This window comes from Tupaia chinensis, unplaced genomic scaffold (genome assembly GCF_000334495.1).
Source record: "Tupaia chinensis unplaced genomic scaffold, TupChi_1.0 Scaffold145685_1, whole genome shotgun sequence".
NCBI lineage: Eukaryota > Metazoa > Chordata > Mammalia > Scandentia > Tupaiidae > Tupaia > Tupaia belangeri.
This window is the reverse complement of record NW_006205542.1, coordinates 745,811-758,877: the sequence shown is the minus strand read 5'-3', so window position 1 is coordinate 758,877 and position 13,067 is coordinate 745,811. Positions and strand designations below refer to the sequence as shown.

At 44.5% G+C, this 13,067-nt stretch overlaps 1 protein-coding gene and 1 long non-coding RNA gene across 2 annotated transcripts in view; one reads left to right on the top strand and one right to left on the bottom strand.

Moving 5' to 3' along the window:
• Positions 1–13,067, top strand: part of B3GAT2 (beta-1,3-glucuronyltransferase 2) — an 81,314-nt gene that overhangs the window by 26,254 nt on the left and 41,993 nt on the right. The window lies entirely within an intron of this gene.
• On the bottom strand, positions 1,417–6,332 carry LOC102483662 (uncharacterized). The gene is made up of 4 exons (XR_337379.1): positions 6,259–6,332; positions 4,188–4,263; positions 3,482–3,609; positions 1,417–1,527 (listed from the first exon to the last, which is right to left on the bottom strand). It is a non-coding gene; the product is annotated as an uncharacterized LOC102483662 (long non-coding RNA).

The following is a 13,067-nucleotide window of genomic DNA, read 5'->3' as shown; positions in this document are numbered from 1 at the left end:
GCAGGAAAATAAATCGAGCGTGGCCAAGGCGACCGTTCCTGGAGTGAACTCTGCCACCTCTTATGCACTGATGAAAAGGAGTCCACCCATGCAGGGCATACCCCAGTCCCACTCCACACACACTGGTGCACACACACACACAAATGCACATTGCACAAAACCACAGAACATACTCTGAGAACATACTGATTTTTTTTTATAATTTATAATGTTTTTAATTTATTTTTTCTGTTACCAGGTGGCCACTGATTATGGTCCTTGGTTTTTGCAATTGCCAGCAAAGAATTGAAGACAGATCCTGACAGATAAGCTGATAGTATGGAAACTTAAGTGAAGCAAAGTACATTCTCAGAAAGGGAGAGCGGGCTGGCAGAAGTCCCACCAGCCTTGGGGTCTTCTCTTCTCTTCTCTTCTCCTCTCCTCTCCTCTCCTCTCCTCTCCTCTCCTCTCCTCTCCTCTCCTCTCCTCTCCTCTCCTCTCCTCTCTTCTCTTCTCTTCTTTCCTTCCTTTCTTTCTTTCTTTCTTTCTTTCTTTTCTTTCTTGCTTCCTTCCTTTGTTCTTTCTTTCTTTCTTTCTTTCTTTCTTTCTTTCTTTCTTTCTTTCTTTCTTTCTTTCTTTCTTTCTTTCTTTCTTTCTTTTTAAAGGTTTTTGTCATAGGGAATGTGCACTCACTGGAGAAAAACAGAGAGATAGTGAGAGGGAGAGTAGAATCACCCCCCACCCCAGACCCCTGGGAGGGGGATGGCCACTCTGTAATCCCTTCTCCATTTTCCTCCTGAGATTTTGGGCACACATGTACATGTGCCTGGTGTGGTTTTCAAGTCACCAAGTCTGGGACATGAACAGCAGTCGGCCATGTGGGGGTCCAGCCCTGTGACCACTATGTCACTTGCTGGCCCCCAGGGTGGATTTTTGTAATGATGGCTCAGGATTCCTGGTCCCTCCCTGACTGTAATGACCCCCCCCCCTTCCTTAGGAGTGCATCTGTGATTGACAGCCAGGGCCTTACATAGCCTACACACATCTGCACACCATAAAAGCCCACTGGGGGGGTGGGAGGTGGTCAGAACTCTAATGCTAATACATGCTAAGGAGCACAGGTGACATAGGTGCACAGGTTTGACCTTGAGGCAAGGCAGAGACTTTGTCAGAGAGTGGCCGGTAGCCTTTCAATTGGGAATCATGGACTACAGGCAGACCAACAGGACTGACCGATTCGGGTGGGACTTTCTGTTGGGGAAGGGCAGCTCTGACACACTGCTGTGTCTAACTGCTCCCCAACATGCCCCCCCCCCAGTGGAGGGCCTGCATTCATGTAGGGATCTGGATGGAGACACGGTCTGGCTAGAAAGACACGAGATAGGGTTCAGGGCCTCGGCTCTTGTCAGAGGGTCCTGCTGCCGTGGGGTGACTCACTCAGGCTGGGTCAGTGGTCCCATGTAGATCCATTCCTGCCCAGAAATTGGCTGCTCTCCTTGCTCTCAAACCACATGTAGCCTGATGGACTGTAACCCAGAAGAGGCCAACCTAACAAGGAGGTTAAACAAGGGAGTCCAGCCGCTAGTAAGGCTGGTGTCGGTCCCAGGGTCCCACAGACGGGAGCAACTGGGAGAGCCAAGATCAAGAGTCATCCCACTTTTGTTCCCGTTTTGGCCTGTTCATGAAGCTGCTTGACGTTAACAATTTTTTAAATGAAATTTTTGAACTGAAAGTGTCCTTGTACTTGTCTTGTTTGATTTTACTCAGAAACTTTCTGAGTGAACTTTCCCTTCAGTGTCCTGCAGACTCCCCCTTCTCTGCTGTGCATGGGACTAATGCTCACTGGTTTTGTAGGACTGCGACCTCTAGGGAATTCGTTTGTTTCTCTGTCTTTGTTAGAGCCCGTGTGCTGGTTTTTATTTCTCGAGGGAGCCTGAGGGGTCAGTTGTGGTAAACTGTAAGGTGACTCTGCACTACACCTGTTTTCCAGTGGCAGCCCCTGTGGTGAGATGCCGAGGCCAGTAAGGTGGGGAATTAGCTGGGTCACGTGGTGGGCTCAGTGTGAGGTAATCGATATGGGTATGGGCAAAGAGGCATCACCTGGGGAGATGGAAGTTTTAGGGAGATAAGCCAGTGTGCCTGTTCCAGTCCAGTTGGCAGGGAGGCAGAGATGGGTCCTAATGAGAGGTTAGCCTTCAGTCCCTCCTAACATGGAGGAGGGAGTGATCACGCTCTTGCCTTTCCTTCTTATCGTCATAACCCCAAGAGGGAGCATCTTGGAGTTATGGGTCAGTGCCATATCCCACTGGATAGTTGGGGTTGGATCAGGGTAAGATGTTCCCACATTACAGGCCTCCTTCAACCTCCTTTTCTTTTCAGTGTCAAATAATATTTGTCCCAATATCATTATCACACCTCTCCATGACCACTCAGAGGCCACCATCAAGTGTTGGAATCCCTCTAGGTACTTAACACAGTCCCCTGAAAACTTCCCCAGGTCTGCCTTTATCTATTTCAGTTCTATAGATTCTCACAGTGCCCAATTCATTAGGCGTTTCCACCAGCAGGCAACTCAGGGCCAGTTTGGGCCCCAGGTAAATGAAGTAGGGTCCAACTCTACTCCATTTGGGGAAGCAGAGGTGGCCCTGAATTCTGGGCCAAGCCCTTCCCCCAGTTTGATTTCTCCTGGAGAGAGAGGTTCAACCCCCTTGGCAGAGAGTCCTTTTTCCTCTCCAGAGGAGAGGGGTTCTGACTGGTCTTGTCACGTCTGGTCAGGGTGGTCAGGGTGTCCTACAGGCTGTACAGAGACCCGGGCTTTCCCTCTGTGAGCGGGTCTAACGCTGACACACGGGAATCTACTCTACTTCCCTAGTTGTCTGAAAAATCAGTCAAGTTGCAAGATGGTGTTAAAGTTACTTCTCCCATTTTGGGACCATTCTTCCTGGTTTCCTAATTTATATTGTGGCCAAGCAATGTTATAAAAGAGAGTACACCACATTTCTTGAGATTCTGGGTCAAAGGACCCTCAAATATTGAAAATATACCTCAGGGGTAAATCTGGGAGCAGTCAAGATCTGGTTACCCACCTAAAAGACAAAATCTAAAGGGAACCAAGGAGTGTGGACATCGCCATCAAATTCCTGGTTTAATCTTGATGCCAGGGAGGGAGATGGCATCCCCAGTTTCACCTTCTGAACCAGGAAGGGAGCAGCATGCCCTCTGTCTTACCTCTCAAGCCAGGATGGAGCAGGGTGTCCCCTGCTCTCTCCCGTGCCTGGGACTCTGGGTTAGTTGACCTTACTGTGTGTCCCAGACCTGTCAACAGCTTATCTGATTTGAGGAGTAGGGCCCATTCTAGGCTCTGTAAGATTGCACAAGTGCCATGGTGTAGGTATCTGACGTTGATCAAAGGGAAAAAGGAGTTCAGGAGAGCTCCTGTCAATCTGATAGGGTCCTGCCAATTTCCCTGCACAGTTTGTAACACAGTACTGTAGTTACTTACCTAAGGTGTAGGTTTCTTTTCCCAGGCACCATGTAAGAGTGTAACAGAGGAGGGCAAGCAGGTTGCAGGCTGGTTGGATGGTTCTCAGAGAATCGTGGCCCATTCGCATGAGGAGGGTGTCTTCTGTGCTGTGAGAACAGGACAGCAGAAGGAAGAGAAGGGTGTACTACAATCAAAAACGGACCTTTGGGCAGCAAGCCAGAGCAGAGAGATAGGGAGAAGCTCAAAGACCCCGTATATAAACAGGATTTGAGGAAGGGGCAAAGAAACTCTGAGGAGGCTTTTGGCAGCCTGGTGCCACATGAGAGGCATATAGTCACTGACGTGGTCAAGGTAAGCAACACCATGAGATCAGAAGGAAGAAACCGGCTTTCCTGGTCCAGAGTTGCTGGTGCAATTAGAAAAGAGCTGAGACACAAGCCTCAGATCCTTGTGTCCTTGGGAGGAAGGGTGGTTTTGAATAAGGGAAGCTGTCAGGGATAGATTGTGGAGGTGAGAGTGACTTCCTTGTTATAAAGTTCACCCCCTCGTCAAGGAGCAGAAACAACAGTGGTCAGCAAACTAAACATCAGTGTGAAAAGGACAGAGCAGGCAAGGCAGAGGGTCACACACAGGGGAAGAAGGGACTCTGGGTGCACTGTGCAAATGAGCGAGTGGAGAGGAGGAAGAGGTCTTGTCACCTCTAAGGCAAGGGAGGACATCTTACCGCCAAGATGGCTGTGTGATCCGGGTCATGGCACCAGGATGGTTTCCTGGGTGGTCATGGTCCTCAGATCGTGGCCCTACAGCAAATAATTAAAGGTAGACACTAGCAGGTAAGCAAAGCAAAAAACACTCTCAAGAAGGGAGAGTGGACTGATTGAAATCAGACCAGCCCTAGAGTTATCTGAAGTTTTTTTTTGTTTTTTAAGATTTTTGCCATAGGACACATGTGCTCACTGGAGATAGCAGAGTGAGGAAAAATGGGAAATCACCCATCAGTGGGAATGGCCATGCCATAATCCCTTCTACTCCATTCTCCTCCTGGGATTTTGGGCATGTATGCATATGCACCCAATGTGATTTTTCAAGCCACCAGGTCCAGGACTCAAGTCATGGGAGCCTGTCCCTTAACCACCACGCCATCTGCTGGTCTGTATGAACATTTTTTTTGAGAGAGAGATTTTTGCTATAGGGCGCATGCGCTCACAATAGAGACAGAGAGACAGAAAGCGAGAAACCCCCTCCCCCCGGGGGGGATGGCCATGCCTCAGTCCCTTCTCCTCCATTGGGCATGCACGCACACGCGCCCGGTGTGAGTTTAAGCCTCCAGGTCCAGGACTCGAAATGCAGTCGACTACATGGGGGTCTAGCGACATAGCCATTATGCTAACTGCTGGGCCCTGTATGAAGATTTTGTAGTGGTTCTACTAGTGACTCTACTTCCCTCTCCTGGTCCCTCCCTTGAGTGACCACCCCCTCCTTTTTTTACAGGATCATCTTTAATTGACAACCAGGGACTTAAATAACTTATACACTTCTGCACACACATTTCCCAGAATGCATCATGAAAGCCTACAGGCTGAATGGAGGGGTCAAAACCACAATACTAATACATGTTAAAGGAGTAAGTGTCCTATCCCAAGGACATGCCACTGATCTAATGCACACGTTTGGCCTTGAGGCAAGGTAAGTCTTTCCTGGAGGGCAGCTGTTATCCTTTCTATCTGGAAGGTTGAGTACAGGCCAGACCTACCTAGGTGGGACCTTCTGTCTGGAGTGTGTGGGCAGGGCTGTCTCATCCTACACATATCCATCTGCTACTGAACACTTCCCTTAGAGAAGTAGTTCATGACAGAGAGACAGACACCCCCTACAACGTCTTCACCAGTTATCCTCCACCAGCCTCAGCCATCTTGGATTGTGGACCTGCTGATGCATGTCAGCCACGTACAGAAAGACCTCAGGATGTATTATCTGCTGTGCCACAGCGGCTGGCCTGATTTATTATTATTATTATTGTTATTATTTTTAAGGGAAAAAAGCATTATATGCTTTCCAGTAAGTGGTGTTAATTTATAACTTTTTCAAGGTGTAGACTGGCTTCTTTTTGTCTGAGTTTGCTATTACATTACAATACTAGTGGACTGTTGAAACCAGCCATCCACTGTTGCTAAGAGCCTCAGATCTTTGTGTCCAGAGGGACTATACAGTTGGACAACCCCTGAGTTACATGCTAGACAGACTGCTGCAGAGGTAAGTAACATGCTCTGAGCCACTGGAGCACTCTGGACCTTGGAATATAGTAGAGAATGTGTTGCAAAGAATCACATGCTGAAGGGGGCAAGGGCTTGGAATTTTGGAATATGTTAGACCTTGTAATTTGCGGAAGGTTTCTGCAATCCTAGCTATGATTCTATTTTAATTTTTTTCTAATTCTTTTTTCAGTGTCCTAATGAAGATTAACATAGTCATTGGCAATAGTTAACTACACTCATATTTTCAACATCAGGTTTCACAGACCTTTACAAGAAATAGTGGAATGGAAAAGTTCATTTGCATTTTCTAAAGGTAAAGCATTTTGGCATTGATGGAAGAAGAGAGAATGGGGTCCTGTGTGACTGGAGGACTTCCACAGCAGGACATCGTCTCTCATGGTCTCCTCCCTAGTATTGTCACAGCAATTATGCTCTCAGAGTATAGTTTTCCTGTAACAGTTGCTTCTTTCTTCGAAACCTAGAGGAAGATAGAAATGTAAATAGTTTGTCAGTTTGGCTATAATTAGTCTACATACTTACAAAACTGCACTTGGCTGTTTAATCTCGCTAGCAGTCATGGGCTACCTTAACTACTCAGGCCAAAGCAGGTAGGTGAAAGTGTCTTCCTCGTGCATCCAGTGAGGTGGCACGTATTGTTAGGTCATCAGCACGCGGCAATGCCAGACTTGCCCCCTTGGTCAAGGAAGTGACCATCACCTTTCTCATTCTGAAGGCACATTCTCTTCTTATAACAAGCAGGTTCGTTTGTGGGGTAAGACTTGGAAACAGTGTGAATATTTTCTTTCTCTTGAAACAGTCAATCCCACATGGCTGTGTGGTTTGAATCCTAGTCCTTATGTCTTGAAAAACATGCTGAGTGTGTGTGCATGTGTGCCCCAAATCCAGACAGAATGGAGAAATGGAGAGCATATTGCAGTGTGACCATGCCCATTCAGGGGTGTTTTCTCATTCTCCCTTCCTCTTTCCGGCAAGCACACATGCCAAATAAATAAATAAATAAATAATAAGTAAGTAAGTTTTGTTGCAACAACCTAAAAGTAGCTGCTACTACACACACAACCACACATGAAACCTGTAACCATAGACTTGTGGGTTAAGTTTCCCCAATGTGTACACGAAGGGGTGTGTGGGGTATGCATATGTTTCTGCTGTCATGATGGATGTCGTGCACACATGACAGATAGCAGTAGAAGACAGGGAGAATTGGAAAGAGGGAGGCCTACCCGCCACAGGAAGGGATCACAACGCAGTCTCCTTCCTCCAGCCCTCCAGCCCCTCCTCACTGTTAGATCCTGAGCACTCACATGCATGCCCAGGACCCAATGTGCTTTATTAATCTCTCTTTTGATGCTTAAATCGTTCACAGGCTAGATGGAACTCTTTAGACCCATTTCTATCTTCATTGAACTTTTCCTTCTTTATCTTTGAGCACATCTTCGATTTTTTTGGCACAAGATTTTCCAGGCTCATCTCGGACTTTCCTGGTGCCAGGTCTGGAATGAGCCACATCTCCAGGGAGCCTTTCAGTGGAGACCAGTGTTTATAAACCAAGATCTTGATGTTAGGCGTTGTATTGCTACGAGAGTGTTAAGTTTTCTAGGCCCTTCAGTCATGAGTTCATGTTGACATTTTCCAATTATTTTGGTTTTATTTTCAATCAACTTTATTACGGTGTAATTTCCCTGCAATAAAGTGCATTTGTTTTAAGTATAGAGTTTGTGACCTTTTAACAAGTTCATATGCCCTCGTAGCTGTCGCCTATGACCTCTTTCAGTCAGTCTTCATCACTCACCGCCTCTGATCCGTTTTCTAGCACTGTAAACCAGCTCGCCTAGAATTTCACGTAAGTGGAATGATGCGGTATGCACCCTTTTGTCTGGCTCCTTTCACTCCGCATTATGTCTCTGAGATTCCTCTATGGCATCATGCACATCAATCATTCATTACTTTTTGTTGCAGAGTAGTAATCCATTGTGTGCACACATCACAATTTATTTATCTATTACAAGTTGACATGTGTTTGGGATGTCTGCAGCTTATGGCTGTTATGACTAAAGCTGCTGTGAACTTTTAGGTCCAAGTTTTGTGCAGAGTTATTCTCTTATTTCTCCTGGGTAAATACCTAGGGATGGAGTTATTGGACCCATGAGATGTTCCCCCCACCCCCAAGAATTATTTATTTAATTTTATTTATTATTATTTTTTTAATTTGCTATAGGGCATTCTCACCAAAGAGACAGGGTGGTAGGGGAAGTGAGAAAGCAAGCTGCCAGGTCCAGGTCTCAGGCCATAGCGGGCCATGCAGGAGTCCAGTGTTCTAACCATCACGCCACCTGCTGGTCCTGATAAGTATGTTTTTAACTTTGTAGGAAATTACCAATTTTCACCCCCCCCCAAGTGGTTGTACCTTTTATTGACTTTCACGAAGAATGTGTAAGAGCCACAGTCACTGCACATGTTCAAACCCTGGTATTATGGGTCTTCTAACTTTAGCTACTCTAGTGGGTAATTAGTGGTATTTTACTATGGTTGTAATTTCTAGTTTCATAGTGACTAAAGATATATAGCACGTTTTCATGTGATAACTGGTCATTCATATATCTGATAAGATGTCTATTCAAACCTCTCATACATTTTTTTAAAGAATGACTTAATTTTTAATTTGTTGTTATTATTATTATTTAATTTGACCAGAGAAAAACCAAGAAAGGGAAAGTGAGAAAACAAGCTGCCAGGTCCAGGACTCAAACTACAATTGGCCATGCGGAAATCCAGTGCCTTACCCACTACACCACCTGCTGGCCCCAAATCTGTCATACATTTTAAAAACTGGGTTGTCTTTCTTTTACTGAATTATAGAATTCTATGTATTCTGAATCCCCATCTTTTGTTAGAAATATGTATTGGGATATTTTCTCCCAGTCTGTGGCTTGCTTTAAAAAAATGTTTAACAGCATCTTTTGAATTTTGATGAAATCTAATTTGTGGATTTTGGGGGGGGGTCTATACTTTTTATGTCGCTCCTAAGGAATTTTCACCTACTCTAAGACCTGAAATATTTCTCCTATATTTTCTTCTATGAGTTTATAAAACTTACACATTTTAGCTTTTGTGTTTAGAGGCATGATCCTATTTTTTGAAAAAATATATTTATTTCTCTCATGAGAGAGACAGAGCAAGAGAGAGAGGGACTGTCAGACACCACCAGTAGGATCTTGATGCCACGTACCATCCCTCGTCTCAGCCGACTCTGATCCCAGGCATGCCGCTCACATGTCTGGCATGCTCAGGGAGGACCCAGGATGTGAATCCAGAACCTTTTCTGTGCAGATCCAGTTGGATTACCACTGCACTAGCACCTGGCCCCCATGATCCTATGTGGAGTTAACTTTTATGAATAGTGTGAGATCTAGGGGTTGAGGTCCCTTTCTTCCTTCATTTCTTTTTTAAATTGGCAAATAAAAATAGGGCATATTTATGGTTTATAACATGTTTTCAGTATGTATGCATGGTGAAATGGCTAAATCAAGCTAATTAATACATGTATTACCTAACATAATTATTAGTTATTTCTGTGGTGAAAACACTTAAAAATCTGTTCCCCTAGCAATTTGAAAATATACAATACATGTATTAATTGTACTCACTATGATGTACAATTAATGTCTTGAACTTATTCCTGCTAGCTGATTAATTTTTTTTAAATTTTATTTACTTATTTTTGATTTTTTCTATACATTCAGTCACATTATTATGGCACATATACTCTGATTAAAATTTTGGGAACCAGCAGTTAGCATAATGGCTATGTTGCTGGACTCCCACGTAGTCGACCACGGTTCGCGTCCCAGACCCGGTGGCTTAAAACTCACGCCGGGCGCGTGTGCGTGTGTGCCCAAGATCCCAAGAGGAGAATGGAGGAGAAGGGATTGCAGCGTGACCACCCCCCCGGGGGGTGATTTCTCGCTTTCTGTCTCCATGTCTCTCTCTCTCTGTCTGACGAGCGCATGCACCCTATAGCAAAAGTCTCTCAAAAAAAAAATTTTTTTTTTGACTGCTATTTATCTCCCCAGTTTCTTTAACTCCCTACCTTAGGTACCATCGTTTACTCTGTTTTTATGACTTTGACTATTTTAGATTCCACATGTAAGTGAAATCATGAGGTATTTGTCTTTGGGAGCCTGACTTATTTCACTTAGCATAATTCCCTCCAGGTTCATCCATGTGGCTGCAAATTACAGGATTTTATTATTATTATTGTTATTATTTTTGTGAGAGATTGTTGCTAAAGGGCACGTGCGCTCACCAGAACGACAGAGAAAGACAGAGAGACAGAAAGCAAAAAATCACCCCCCGTGGGGGATGGCCATGACGCAATCCCTTCTCCTCCATCCTCCTCTCGGGATCTTGGGCACGCACACATGTGCGAAGCCACCGGGTCTGGGACTCGAACCTTGGTCGACTACATGGGACTCCAGTGACATAGTCATTATGCCAACTGCTGGTCCCAGGATTTTATTATTTTTAAAGGCTGAATAATATTACATGGTGTCTAAACACCTTATTTCCTTTTCCCATTATCCATTGGTGAACACTTAGGTTGATTTCTTATCTTTGCTCTTGTGGGTGGTGCTGCAAGGAACGTGGGGGTTTGCTTCAAAATACTGATTTTATTTCCTTTGGTATATGCCCACTTTTGGGATTACTGGATCTTATGGCAGTACTATTTTTAATTTTTTGAGGAGCCTCCCTACTGTTTTCTATAATGGCTGCATTAATTTATATTCCTACCAGCCATGTACAAAAGTTTACTTTTTGCTACGTCCAATTTTATTTTTAATTTAGGTATCCATTCATTCTAGTACTATTTGTTGAAAAGACTATCCCTTTCCTCATTGAATTACATGGCATCTTAGTTAAAAATCAACCGATCGTTTGTAGGAGGAACTATTTCTGAACTCCAGTCTCTTCCATTTATCTATGTATCTTTATACTAATACCACACATATATATACACACACACACACACACACACATATATACACACACACATATATATGTATATATATAACAATAAGCAGAACCCAAGCAACCCCTTTCTAGACAGTCTATACCAGTATTCACAAAATCATATGCTTTAAAGAAAGTAACATAATTAAGTGAAGCTGTTCTTGTGTAAGGGGTATTATTCTGTCTATATTAAAATCTAAAGGACTAAAATTTTAATATGACTTATTTTCATTTACTATTTTTCGTTCTTTTTCTTTTTATTTCCTTAGGAAGACAGTGAGTGAGAGTAGGAAGAGAAAGGAGAGAGAAAAAAATATTTATTTTCATTGCCAGAGAGAGCGAAAACACCCCTCAGGGGGCATGATCTCACCAGTTTTATTTCCCTCCATTTCTCTACCCTTTTTATGATTTGGGGCACACACACACATGCACCAGCATACTTTTCAAGCCACCAGGGCCAGGATTCCAACTGTGGTCAGCCATGTGGGCTTTGACTCCCTACACAGTGGGCTTAGCCCCGGTGCCATGGCGCTCTCCCAAGAGTATTGCAGTCTTCTGCCACAGCTTCCAATTAGCTAGGATTATAGGTGCACACTGCTACATCCACCCTGTTTAGTTTGGTCTGGTATCCAAAACCCAGGCCTCCTGGGTGGCCCCAACGTCCCACAGTGGGCCTTATCACTGTAACTGGGCCTATTAATGTTTTTAGTCATGTCCCTTTCCCATGTATTTCTCAGTTCTGCACTGCTCTGAGATTCACTACAGAGTGTTCCTCACAAAGTTAGACACACAGCCCGTTTTTGTTTTTTTTTGTTTTTTTTTTGTTTTTGGAGAGATTTTGCCATGGGGCTTGTACACTTGCCAGAAAGAAAGACAAAGAAAGACCAAAAGCAAGAAGTCTCCCCCCAGGGGGGATGGCCACACTGCAATCCCTTCTCCTCCATTCTCCTCTTGGGATCTTGGGCACACATGCACACAAGCCCGGCATGGGTTTAAGCCACTGGGTCCAGGACTCGAACCGTGGTTGACTACATGGGAGTCCAACAATGTAGCCATTACGCCATCTACTGGTCCCATACACTCAGCCCCTCCTTACACACCTCCACACTATTTGGTTTTCAGAAAAGTCATATGTATTTGTCTATATTTTTCTGTGCAAAAAATGCATCGTGACTTTTCCTACAACCCAGTAAATAAAGTGTGCCAGACATTTCAAAGGAAAATAGCACAGCTGTTTACAGAATTCACGGTATTTATTTTATACTTTGTGTTGTAATCCAACAGCAGTTTACTTTGTTCAAATTGTTCTAGCCTTGACAAGCGGTCAAACTCTTTCACTTGACTCCTGGGTGCCTTCTACATGCCCCTCAATATGGAATTTTGGGGTTTGTTTCTGCCTTTTGTTTATTTTCATTTTCGTTTTTGTTTTGTTTTAGAGATTTTTGCTATAGGCATGTGTGCTTGCCTGAGAGATAGAGAGACAGAGAGAAGGAGAGAAATCAGCTCTTAGAGGGTATGGCCACACCGCAGTCCCTTCTCCTCCATTCTCCTCTTGGGGTCTGGGGCACGCACATGCACATGCCCAGCGTGAGTTTCTAGCCGCTGGGTTTAGAACTTGAAGCACGGTCAACTATTGGGGAGTCCAGCACCTTAACCACTATGCCACCTGCTGGTCCCTGATGTTTATTTTCTTTTTGAGCACTCTCTTACCTTCTGGTTCTATAAGAGATTCCAGGCTTATGTTGTAGATTTTCTGCTCCAGCCCTAAAAGCATCCACTTTTCCATGTAGATCTGGTTCCCTTTATTGGTGCCTGGCATTCGAGACCAAGATCTGTGTGCTGCTTGTGCTTGTTGCTGTTGGAATATTGCTCCTACGTTCTCTTGGTTGATAGAGCAAAGAAATAGATGTGTGTATACTAACTGGTACATATACACATACCAATATATCTATACGTAACCCTCTTTATCTATATATAAAACCAAATTAAGTATAATCCATGCTGATGTCTCCCACTCTAATCCATTTTCACATGGGACATTCTAGTCCGTACTATTGCTGATCTGTAAATTCACACTCCCACAATGAGAATCTGACTCCCAAGTCCATCGTCTGAAATAGATCTCATTTTTAAACTTTCTTTCTGTCCTGAGAGAGAGAGAAAGGGAAAGACAAGCACCCCCAACAGTGTCTCCAGCTGCAATCCGCCCCTGCTCCCAGCCTTCCCAGCCCACCCGGATCGTGGCCATGCGCCTGGAGTGGATAGGTCAACTAGGAAGCTGCAGCGGTGGTCTTCCACGTGGGTTGGCTCTGCTAGAG